This window comes from Vombatus ursinus, unplaced genomic scaffold (genome assembly GCF_900497805.2).
Source record: "Vombatus ursinus unplaced genomic scaffold, bare-nosed wombat genome assembly UNPS02009824.1, whole genome shotgun sequence".
In the NCBI taxonomy this organism is placed as follows: Eukaryota; Metazoa; Chordata; class Mammalia; order Diprotodontia; family Vombatidae; genus Vombatus; species Vombatus ursinus.
The window spans coordinates 5,311,196-5,323,755 of NW_020949602.1; positions in this window are offsets into that span (position 1 = coordinate 5,311,196).

Here is a 12,560-nt window from a genome sequence, read left to right on the forward strand (position 1 = left end):
GGTCTTACATGTCTCCATGAGGGAGCCTGTCTTCTGTTAGGGATCTACCCCAAATACAGTCTGTGGCAGGGAGAGGGGAGGGAGAAGTAGCTGGGAAAACATTCCTGATCTTTGAATGTTGGTGAGAGAGGGCAGTGGGGAGACAATCTTGAAATCCTGAAGCCCCCAGGGCCCGTGGGCAGCCAAGCGAGTGTTTTCCCTCCAAGGGTCACTAGGTGGCGCAATGGCCTGCTGCAAGGATGGGCTAGCAAGTTCAGCCTCTCCCTAGTACCTTTGGCCAGTGCCTTCCTTCCTCATCTAGGTGTGTTGTTTCTAGACGACCCCAGGATCCCAGAATCTCGGAGTGGAAAGAGACTTCAAAGGCCATCTCCGACATCCCTAAGAATTCCCTCCACAGCATCCCCGACAGTGGTCATCCAAGATTTTGCTTGATGAGCTCCAAGGTGGAAGAGGAGAATGGCTCCAGGATAGTTTGTCTCTATTTAAAGCCCGAATTTAGCTTTTTGGAGACTCCTCCCATGGCCTTCTGCTTCTACCATCTTGGCCAAGCAGAAAAAGTTGCCCACTGAGGCTGACTCTCTGTCCTCTATGCCATGATACATTGGCATCATCCCCACCATCATCATCATCACCTCTATGCTCAATGCCATGGTGCTAATGATAATTTTTCTTATTATTGTTATTATTATTTCTATGCTCAATGCCATGATGCTAATGATAATAATAACAATGATAATTATTATTATTGTTATTATTATCTCTATCCACTATACCATGATGTCTCTATTCTTATTGTCTTTGCTGTTGTTAAATTGTGAGCTGCCTGAGAACAGAGATTGTTTTTGTCTGTGTTTGTGCTCCAGTGATTAGCATGATACCTCTTTGAAATGAGAGCCCTTCAAATAACTGAGCTATTCTCATGCCTTTCCCCCAGTCTTTTCTCCTCTAGACGGCACCCATCTGCTTCCCTCAGCCAAGGATTCTTTGGGATCCTTCACCAGCCTGGCTCTAGATGTTCTCCAGGCCTTCCTTAAACTGTGATGCCCATATCTGACCCCAACCCAGCAGACCTGCCCTCTCCTCATCCATCTGAGGAGGCCATGGCTCTCTCCTTTTTTGGCCGCCATGTCTCACTACTAACTCTTAGGCATCTTTGCTTGGTCATTTAGAAACAGGCACTAGGCTGCAGACCAAGCCTGTATAGCCAGAATGGGAAGGAACTAGTCCTTTCATCATAAGAGTTCAAGCCCTTTGCATGTCAACAAGATGAGTTCCACTAAAGCATGTATCTACACCTCTCATTTTACACATGAGGAATCTCAGGCCTGAGGAGCTTAAGTAATTTGCCCGAAGTCACACAAATAGTAAACCTCCAAAGTGAGATTTGAACCCAGGTACGCAGACTCTCAAGTCAGTGCTCAACACTGCCTTCAGTTTAAACAGAGAAATCTATAGTCCCTGCAGTTTAGGGGAAAGAACAATGGCCTTAGAGTTGGATTGAACCTCCCAGAGCTCATCCAATCCTCCCCCTTATTTAACTGATAAGGAAACTGAGGCCTAGGGAAGGAAAGTAACTTGCTTAAAGTAAAATAGGGGTTAGAGAAAAGACTAGAATCCCAATTTCCTCATTCTCAAGCCTGTGTTCTCCCCACTGTCTCATCTACCACCAAGGTGGAGAGGATCCCCTAGGATAGGCCCAAGCTTAGCAGTGGACAAAGAATCACCTCTCCCCAGGTTCTGGAAGAACAAGAAGATCGAAAGACACAGATCTAAGTTTTCTAGCTCTGGTCGGGGTTCATGTCTTCATCTGGGGTCTGATGAATTGCATGCAAAGGGAGTATGTCCCTTTGTGTAGATAGAAAATCATAATATTCCAGAGTAATTCTTTTAGTGGGGGAAAAAAGCAGTAATTGCTTGTGCTCAGGGATTTCACAAAAGCCCCTTTGGGCTGATCAATGGGAGTACTTTGAAGAGGATAATTATGCACGTGGAGGATGACGATTATTACTTTAATAGCATTAAAAGACTGATTAAGACTAAAGGGATTTGGAATCTGTTTGCTAGTTTCTTAACCAGTCCCTGAAGAAAAGGCTTAAAACATAAGTGATCTACCGTGTCATACCAGGCCCAGGCAGGAGAGGGGCCTGGCGGCACTCCAATCCATCCTGTCCCACCATTGGCCTTCCTGGAGCTTGGCTTTCTGACATCTGAGCTCCCACGCTATTACGGCAGCCAAGGTGACATTGCAGAAAGGGCGTTAGATTTGGAGCAGAAAGGCCATATCTGGCTTCTTCCACGTCCTGCCCGTGTGACCTTACCTTCTGTGGGCCTTAGTTTCTCCATCTGTAAAATGAGCTAGAGAAGGAGATGGTATCTGCCAAGAAAACCACGAATGGGGTCAGAACAAGTTGGACGTGGCTGAGACGGCTGAACGCCACTTCTGTATGGATGCCCTCACCTAGCCTGTCTGAACCGCCCCTTCATCTCAATAGCAGGCAAAGGCTTCCTTCATTTCTTTTGTTTTGTTCTTAAGGATTGTATCCACATTGAAAGGAAACATAGAATTAAGGTGACTCTGTAGGGGGCTAAACTGTTAAAAAGCACAGAGACCGTACGTCGAGGTAGCTCCTAACCCAGCCCAAGCTTCCAGAGACTGAGGACCAACTCCCGTCAGCGAAGGAGTGGCCAGAACATCCCACGGCCAGCCCGGCCCACCTCAGCAGGTCTTTGTCCCAGACTGGTCATCATCAGCCACTCGGATTTTAGCACTTTTTCGGTCGCAGGGCTCCTGCCTCACCTTCCCACTCACTTCCACCCTCAGGAATCTGAGCTGCGCTCCGTTTGTCACCTTTAACGGGCTTTTCCCAGCCAGGCTGAGTCATCTACCTCTCCCCACCAGGGGCTGGTTTACGGATGGACTGGACCACACAGAGTGAGTGATGTGCTCACCCACCTGTACAATTCCCACTCCCCGGGCCAGACTCTCCCTCTTCTTCCTCCACCTGGACAGTCTCACCAGCTACCTCACCGCTTATATTTGCTCCCCTTCTGCCTATGGTCTTCACCACCATTCTCCAGCTACCTTCTCACCCTGGAATAGTCCCTGCCCCTGTGGCCTTCTCACCCTGGACAATGCCTCTATCCCTTTGGCACTCCACCCTCACATTGGGGAGCTCCTCCTTGAACGTTCCTTTCCAGGAAGGGCACAGGCCATCCCTCCCTCATCTCCCCACTCTGCTTCTGGCCCCTCAGACTTGACCACTGTGCCCAGTCTCTTTTAACTCCCTTTGTTTAATCATCTTCTACAATTAGAATGGAATCTCCCTGAGGGCAGAGCCTGCTTAATTTTCCTTTATGTCTAGTCTCTCTGCTTCCCACAGTGCCCTTAATAAATGCTTTTTGACTTAATGACACCAGAGACCACGACCTAGAGGTTTTCACCCTTTCATCTGTTGGAACCTTTGCCTAAGGCGCCAGATGTCTGGATTAGGAGGCAGCCCTCTTGGCTCACTAGTTCAGGAAGGCCCAAGGCCTGTGACCATCATTCCCCATTCCCTGGCCATCTTTGGGAAGTCATCAGTCAACCTCCTGGCCATGCCTCTTGTACACTTTCCAAGCCCCACCCACTCCACTTCTAGAACCCTGATCAAATCTGTGCTGCCAGACTACATCAGACTCTACTCACCATCCTGTAGCTTCCAGGAACAAAATATCCCTCCTTGGCCACCATTGCCCTCCATCCCTCTCTTAGAATATAAGCTCCTTGAGGACAGGAGCTGTTACTGCTTTGGTGTTTATATCCCTAGTACTTGGCATGGTGCTTGTCACACAGTAAGCGTCTTATTTCAGAGACATGGAAAGATTTGTAGGAGTTGATGCAGAGTGAAGAGAACAGAGGAACAATTTATACAAAAACATCAGTATTATAAAAACACAATTCTGACAACTTTTACAAACTGCTGAAGAATGAAATGAGCAGAACCAGAATAGTTTATATAATAACAACACTTTAAAGACAAATAACTGAAAGCTATAAGAATTATGATGAATATAATGATCATCCATGATTCCAGAGGACAGAGGATGAAACATGCTAACCTCCTCCTGACAGAGAGGGGAGAGGTGCAGAATCATACACACACACACACACAGTGCATATGTATATACACATATATGTGTATATATATATATATATATATATATATATATAATCTAGGAATCTTTGAATAAAATCAAAACTCATTAATAAAACTACAAAACCTTAAATCTCCATATAGATGTTAGATATTATTATTATTATTATTATAAATATTTGTTGATTTGATTGCTAAATTAGATCCACCTGTCCCCTGGTATTCCCTCATCAACACCCTTTACACCCTGTCTTTTGCCTCTTTTTATATCCCTGGTGCTTAGCACAGTGCTTGGCACACCATAGGTGCTTAATAAATGTTGATTGGTTGGTTGATTGATTGACTTTAAGAAGTCTTTTTGGCCAGCTAGCTTGTGACTCTCTAGAGTCTGATCTCAGAGTCAGTCAGAGAGGCATAGTGGGGAAAAAGCCAAAGCCAGACACTTGAGCTCTAGTCCTGAACCTAACTCTATCACCCTGAAGAAGTGACCGTGTCAGAGGACCCAGGCAATCAAGACTAGACCTTGTGCAATAGTTGTTCATCTCCATGGGTGGAAGGAGTTTCCTCACTGGGAGTTCCCCATGCCAATGAAATTGCAGGCCCATTTTGCATATGAAGACATTTCTGCAATTTCGGGTTTTGCAACCACAGGCTCTGTTCTTTATATATAATATGTATATAAAATATATACATTTGTAAAACACTACCTCCTATCTACCTCCAGTGTCTGGCCTGACTATCGTGTGGCCCTGCCATCTGGCCTTGGCAGGACTTTCTTTGCCCTTAAGTCACCCTAGTCATGATGACTTTTGAATTCTTTGCCCCTGTTGCTGAAAGGCTCTTAGCTGCTTATGCATTGGCAGATAAAATATTGCCCTTAACAAACGTGTGTGACCTTTCTGCATAAAAAATATGTCGGAAGCAGCTAGGTGGCACAGTGGATAGCACTACAGCCTTGGAGTCAGGAGGACCTGAGTTCAAATCTGGCCTCAGACACTTGACACTAACTAGCTGTGTGACCCTGGGCAAGTCACTTAACCCCAACTGCCTAACCAAAAAAAAAAAAAATTATGTCCCACCACCATCCAATACATTGAAGTGTGAAACTCCAAAAGGGAAAAAGGAAGGCTGGAATCTTTTCACTTCCCAGCTCCTATTGTCTCCACCATCCACCTCTCCCCCCAACTCCTACTATTTGTTTACTTGTAGCTGCCACAGGGAGGGCAAGTAAGCAGATAAGAGAAACCTCCCCCAAATTAAAGTCAGACTTGTTAGATTCTGTATTGATTATTTGCTATTTAATTACCAAGAAACTGTCCATTCTTTGTGACCTCATTTGGGGTTTTCTTGGCAGAGATACTGCAGTAGTTTGCCATTTCCTTCTCCAGCTCATTTTACAGATGAGAAAACTGAGGCAAGTAATGTTAAGTGACTTGCCCAGGGTCACACAGCTAGCAAGTGTCTGAGGTCAGATTTGAACTCATGTCTTCCTGACTTCAGACCCAGTGCTGTGTCCACTGCACCACCTAGCTATCCATAACTAAGATGGTCTGCATTAATGTATTTAGTTATCTACATATATCACGTTAATATATATATATATTGTGCTAGAGAAATTTACTATTTCTTTCTATATGTTTAAATACCACTACTGAGGTTTTGTTGTTTTCACTCTACATTTCTAAACTACTGGAAGGTTTAATCTCCAAGAGTTGAAATTCTATTGACAGTGTCTTAATGATCATTTGAGCAGGAAGGGGAGTGTCCATCTAATGATTTCTCAGTCTTCAGAACTTAAAGATAAGCATCCCATAGACCCCAGGCCAAGGCTATGAGTAAAGAGAAAGGTTAAACATTCCATGTCTATGTCTGGCTGTCTCTCTCTTAGACCTTTATTGCCCTAGGACCCTTGCAAAGTGGCAAAACTGTAGGGGCATCACAAACATTTCAGATACAAGGCATTTTTCCTACATAAAAGCACAGTAAAATGGTTATGCTGCTATCCCTTGAGCTGAGTCTTGGGGCACTGGCCCTTCTGTGGTTTCTGATGGTTGGTGTGATGCTTTATCTACAGTTCCCAGGAAGATCACACCTTTTATCTGGAAGCAAGTGAATCACAGCAACCTGGGGTAATGGAAAGTAGAATCTCCAGGGTTTGTACTAACTGCTTCAGAAGAAAGTGTGAAAAACCAGGAGAATAATTTATACAATGACTCCAACTTTGTAAAAGAAACAGTGGTGCAAGGCCTAAGAACTCTGATCAACGCAATGACCAATGGTGGGTCCAGAAGACTGACTGCTGAATCATGCTGCCCACTTCTTAGAAGAGAGAGCGTGGACAAGAGGTATAGAATGAGCAGCGAGGTGGCAAAGTAGATAGAGCACCAGCCTTGGATTCAGGAGGACCTGAGTTCAAGTCCAACCTCAGACACATAACACTTACTAGCCATGTGACCCTGGGCAACTCACTTAAGTCCATTGCCTAACCAAAAAAAAAAAAAGAGGTGTAGAATGAGATGTACATTATCAGCCATGGTCAATGGGCTAATTTGTTTCCCTTGACTATACTCATTGGTATAGGAAGGCTTTTTTTTGGGGGGGGGGGAGTTGGGAGTGAGTAGCTTTGATAGTGATCCTTTTTTTTTTAAAGTAAGATAATAAAGTAAAGAATGTCAATGAGTCACTAAAAATATAAAAGAGAGCACAAGGAAATTCAGAAGGGAATGCAGACAAGCCAGGCAGCTTGCTGAATTTGAAATACACTTTAGAAAAAACAACCAAGCTGTATACAATGGAAACTTTTAAGTGTCATATGAAATCTTTTTCAGTTCTTTGTATAGGGAAATAACTTGTGTTGGTTGATTTTTCTTAAGTTCTCAAGAATAAAACAGATTTTTCTTCAAGTGGACTGGGTTGAGAATTCAGTTTTCTTTCCTTGGCTCTTGGAATAACTCACTTGTTGACATGGGGTCAGTCATTTTATTTCTCAGGGTCTTGGGTGCCTCCTATGCCGGAAGGGGAGAAGGGGGGTTGGACTCAATTTTTATCTCCAAAGCCTCTTCCAGCTTTCTCTGCGCCTAGGCTAATAGAGAGAGGCTGAGAAATAAGCGGGTGGGACTAGAGAATCTCTGGTTCTAAATCCGTGATCTTGTGGTCAGGATTGGCGATGCAGATTTAGGAATTTGCCAGTCGGGCACCTAGTGCTCTCACGTGGAAGAGCCCCCTGCATTTCTGTTCTCCGTTCATCCTTCAAGGTCCAGCTCAGTGAAGTCATCCCTCATGATTTCTGCCCTCAGGAAACTGTTGTTATCATTGTTCAGTGGTGTTTGGTTCTTTGTGACCCCATTTGAGGTTTGCTTGGCAAAGATACTGGAGTGGTTTGCCATTTCCTTCTCCAGCTCATTTTACAGATGAGGAAACTAGAGCAGGCAGAGGTTAAGTGACTTGCCCCAGAGCACACAGCTAGTGTCTGAGAACAGATTTGAACTTCGGTCTTCCTAACTCTGGCCCAGCGCTCTATCACTTTAGCTGCCCCATAAACATTTATTAAATGCCTACTGTGTGTCAGGCACTGGGATAAGTGCTGCGGTTAGCTAGTGTCAGGGCCTGGATCTGAATGCAGGCCTTCTTGCCATCAAGTCCAAGAAAATTAGACAGAAGGAGTCAAAAGACACAGATTGGAATCTCATGTCTACCCCTTAAGACCTGTTTGATCTCGGGCAAGTCACTTCCCACTGGGCCTCAGTTTTTTCATCTGTAAAATGAGAGAGTTGGACTGGCTGACTTTTGAGGTCTAGGAGTCATTGACTCCCAATCCAGCACCCTACCTCCTCTGCTTTGCTGGGTAGAAAAGGACAATCAGGTGTCTATGTGGACCCCCTCTCCCATGCTGAGCCCAGTGGTCTGCCCAGAGAAAAGACTGGATAAATGTTTATTAAATGGATGACAGAATCTCCTAGGAGATACAGAGAATAGATGAGCTGGGAGGACGTAATGATACGAAAGAGTTAACATTGATCTAATCAAATTCAGCATTTTCCCAGTTCTCCCAGTGAGGCTCCATCCTCCCCTCAGTTAAACAGCTTGTTAATTCTTTCCCCTGACTCTCACTGTAGATTGTCATTTCTACTCACAACTACTCCCCTGAAGCTTCCCCACACCCACCCCTGAAATTTCCATTTTAATTGAGTAGAATATGGAAGGGCAGTAGAAAGGTGAAGGGAGGGAGGGCTGGCTTACAGATCTTCTTATTTCCCAGCGTCAGTTTGTTCTCCACCGGCAACCCTAAGTCCCTTCCTTGAGCTAGGGGAAAAAACCATAATGAAGCCCCTAGTGGCCTTTAACAATGACAGAAAATGGTTACCAACCAGAAAAATGTCCACCAGGATTTGCTATTGATTGGAAAAGAAATCAGATCGTTCCAAAAAAGCCCTTTCAGGAAGCTTTTTTCCATTTCTATGAATACAAGCTCCATCCACCATCTCTTACCTTGATTCTTTGCCTCTGCTGTATCCTTTCCTTCAGCATCATCTCTGTACTCATCACATGATTCTATCAATTCCTTTGAACTACCTTATCTCTGCGTCACGTGTGGGGAGTAAGTAAAAGAACATGGAATGGTTTATTTCTCCCCAACCTCACTTCATCAGATTGAACTCCTTATGTTTCTTTAAAAAATAATAGGTCTACTTGATGAGCCTTTTGTTTTCACACACAATTATTCCCAAATATATTCCACCTTCCATGGATCTACCTTATCACAAAGAAAAAAAAATCGTTAAGCATACGGTAGACATTTTCATAAATGCTTCTAAAATGCAATGAATCAACAAATACTTACGATGTACCAATTAGTAAATGCTTACTGTGTATGATGGAGGGGGTAATTGATCAGTATCAGCTAGCTTCTATTCTGTGCTGGGTTTAATTATAGGCCAGAGCCCCAACTGTTTATGTTCTATATTGAAACAAAATGAGACTCACTTAAGTCGTTCAACAGTTAACCAGAGGAGATTTACTTAGCTGTAGATGGAAAAGGATATTCCACAGGGATCACGCACTGAGGACACCCTGAGTCATTCAATGGATTGAAGCTCTGGTATCTCTGGGTACTCATGAATGGAGCGCCGTCCATGGAGTTACCCAAAGCTCTCTTGTACTTAGGATACCATTACACTGAACCTTGAGGGAAATGACTCATTGGACCCCTATTTATTCCAATCAGTATTAATCAGTTAAGTGGGATTCCATAGGGGTAATGATGGTTAGCAATTACTAGTGATATACTCATCTAGTAACATACATTGTCAGTCTAAGTCAACTAATATTAGTACAAGAATAACATATTAATGCATATTTCATATATGTCAGATAGGAATACTATAGGGATAATTAGATAAGATAGATTTATTCTCACAATAGGCCTCAAACTTTAAAACTATAATTTTACTGTTCATCACTTATTTACCAGTTATAAAGTTCATTTGTGTGACCACAATAATGCTGACCAAGATACTTCCACCCTGTTTCCCAGCGATCACCATGGCCAAACCATGGGTGGGATTCCTTGGCATGAATCAGAAAGTCCCCCAACTTTTTGGTTTTTTTGGAGGCAATTGGGGTTAAGCGACTTGCCCAGGGTCACATAGCTTGTAAGTGCCTGAGGCCCGACCAACTTATTTTTGTATCTCTGGGCCACCCTCTCTTGCCAAACATAAAGGGGAGCCTATCTTATGATTGCTTAACAGAGATGACGCTTCCTTTGCCCATCCTGCTTATACAACATTTCTGACCCCCCTGGAACGCCAAAATCGAGGTCTACCAACCAGTGAGATTTTGCATTTTACTTTGTCTCTTCTAGGTAAAAGTAAAAGTAAGATCCTGGGGACAAGGGGGCACCTCAGATCGTGACAAAGACCTGAGGTTCACTTCATTAGAGGGGGCCATGGACCCTTTAATAAAGTCCTCCTGGCTTGGAGAGCCTCCTCAGTGGTTTTTCTTGCAGATCAACAACTTTGTACCCTACATTATGGTGACCCTAGATGGGCTGGTGAAGCGCATATCCCTGCTTGTTTAGGCTGGCACCCACAAGAGACCTAAAAGGACACCTGGACAAAAATTGGCTCTGTCACGGACAGCAGCTGTGGGAGGTTGGATTCCCTTCCACATCCATATTCTCCAAGCCTGAAGTAAGTCTCTCCAAGCTGAAGATCGGGGTGTTTGCCTTGATTTACCCGAAATTCTTTTTCTTTCTTAAAGGTCCCTGATTGGGCTAAGCGGGGCTGTTTGGATTTATAACTAATTTATTTGAATTTATAAGCTCTAGCGTACTTAAATGAATATTTATAAAAACTATATGGCCATAATTTTAACTCAAAGCATAAATTAATGTTTTGGTTTTCCTCTGTGTTCTTTGCTTTCATTTTGTTAAGACTCGGGAGATTCAATCGGCAGTGAAACTTCTGGTTCCTCATTTTCAGCCAGCTAGCCAGCAGCTAGAAAAACTTCCTTTTGGCAGAGCTAAAGGTTTTTGCCTTTTAAAGAATAGTTTTCAACAAGGAATAATTAAATCATGTTTGTCAATAATAGAGCAATCTCTCAAACTGACCGAGGGGGATCTTTGAGTAGTGGCTCACAAAGGGGCGAGGAACTCTTCTGGAGGACCCTATGCCCTGTCCTTGGATGGGTAGGGATTGGGGGAGTGATGGAGCAATAATTCTGGCTAGACCTGATAGCCTTAGGGGAAAGATTCTCCACCTCAAAGGTAGGCTGTCAAAATGTGTGACCACCCAGGGAACAATCCCACCCTCTTCAACCTGAGAAGAAGGCTCATTTTAGTTTTACAGAGATAAGGAAAGGAGAAGGCTCCCTTTCAGTTAGTGAGTAAGGCTATTTTCACTTATATTTGCTGAGGATTAAGTCAGTTACTGATGATCAGAGCTAAATTTTTTAGAAAGTTTTTTTTGTTTTGTTTTTTAGTGAGGTAAATGGGGTTAAGTGACTTGCCCAGGGTCACACAGCTAATGAGTTTTTATGTGTCTGAGGCCGAATTTGAACTCAGGTCCTCCTAACTCCAGAGCCAATGCTCCATCCACTGCCCCACCTAGCTGCTGCCAGGAAGTTTTAAAAGAAAACTTGTATAAATCTTGTTGATTTATATATATGTATATATCTTGTTGAATTTATATATATGTATATATCTTGTTGAATTATAATTTGACCTCCATTAACTTTACCTTACAAAATTGGTCGATTCAGTGTGCTTAGTCACAACACAAAGGGGAAAGGGTTAACACTGCTGACAGCCACACCTGTGACTGGATGACAGGCACCATGGTTCCAGTTGCAGAAAGCAAGGGCTGGTAGCAGAACCCTGTGACCCTCGTGTAAGAAAAGGCCTTAGGATAGAAACTAGCTTTCAGGGTACCAGGGCTGATCACAACCGCACCAAGGCCCTCTGGAGCAGCTCGCAGTGATGCGGCTTTGAAAGCAAGGGTGATCAGTCTGAACACCATGCGTAACCAGGACGGTGTTACCCCAGTTGGAGTCTCCTTGGTGGAGAGCTCCTGGGAATCACTTCTCCCTGGTAACCTAGTTAAGGCCACCTGGGACTTCCTTAGCTCCAAAGGCCTGGAAACCAACCTGTGGCTAGGCCTCCTGAAGCCTCTCACAAAGGTTTAAGGGGATTGAACCGTGTGACTCTCCAGGTGGGGGCCCCTACCCCCCCCAAACCCAAAGATAAAGGGAGCAGTTTAGAGACACAGGAGAGCTTCCAGAGACCAACCACCCGATTTTTAACGTTTCTATTTTCTTAGAAAGAACCTTTGGGCCCTAGTTGACCTGTCTTAGGGCCCCAGAGGATTAAGCCCAGAAGTTAAAAATTGAAAGAGTTCAGAGGAGAAGGGGAGCGAGGGAGAGTGAGTGAACCCTACTCTCATCAGAATTGGCTCAAAAAGGGAATAACTGGGTATAGAAATCGATCTTAACCTACAGGAAAGTAGGAGGGGAAGGGGTTAAGAGAAGAGTGGGGGCGGTGATAGAAGGAAAGGCAGATTGGGGGAGGGGGTTATCAGAAGCAAAACACTTGAGGAGGGACAGGGTGAAAGAAGAGAGAGAATAGAGTAAATGGGGTTAGGGGGAATAGGATGGAGGGAAATACAATTAGCAATAGTGACTGAAAAAAAATTTGAAGCAAGTTTCTCTGATAAAGACCTCATTTCTCAAATGTATAGAGAACTCAGTCAAATTTATAAAAATAGCTATTCCCCGGTTGATAAATGATCAAAAGATATGAACAGTTTTCAGATGAAGTAATCAAAGTTGTCTATAGCCATACGAAAAAATGCTCTAACTCACTATTAAGTGGAGAAATGCAAATTAAAACAATTCTGAGGTACTACCTCATACCAATTAGATTAGCCAATAGGT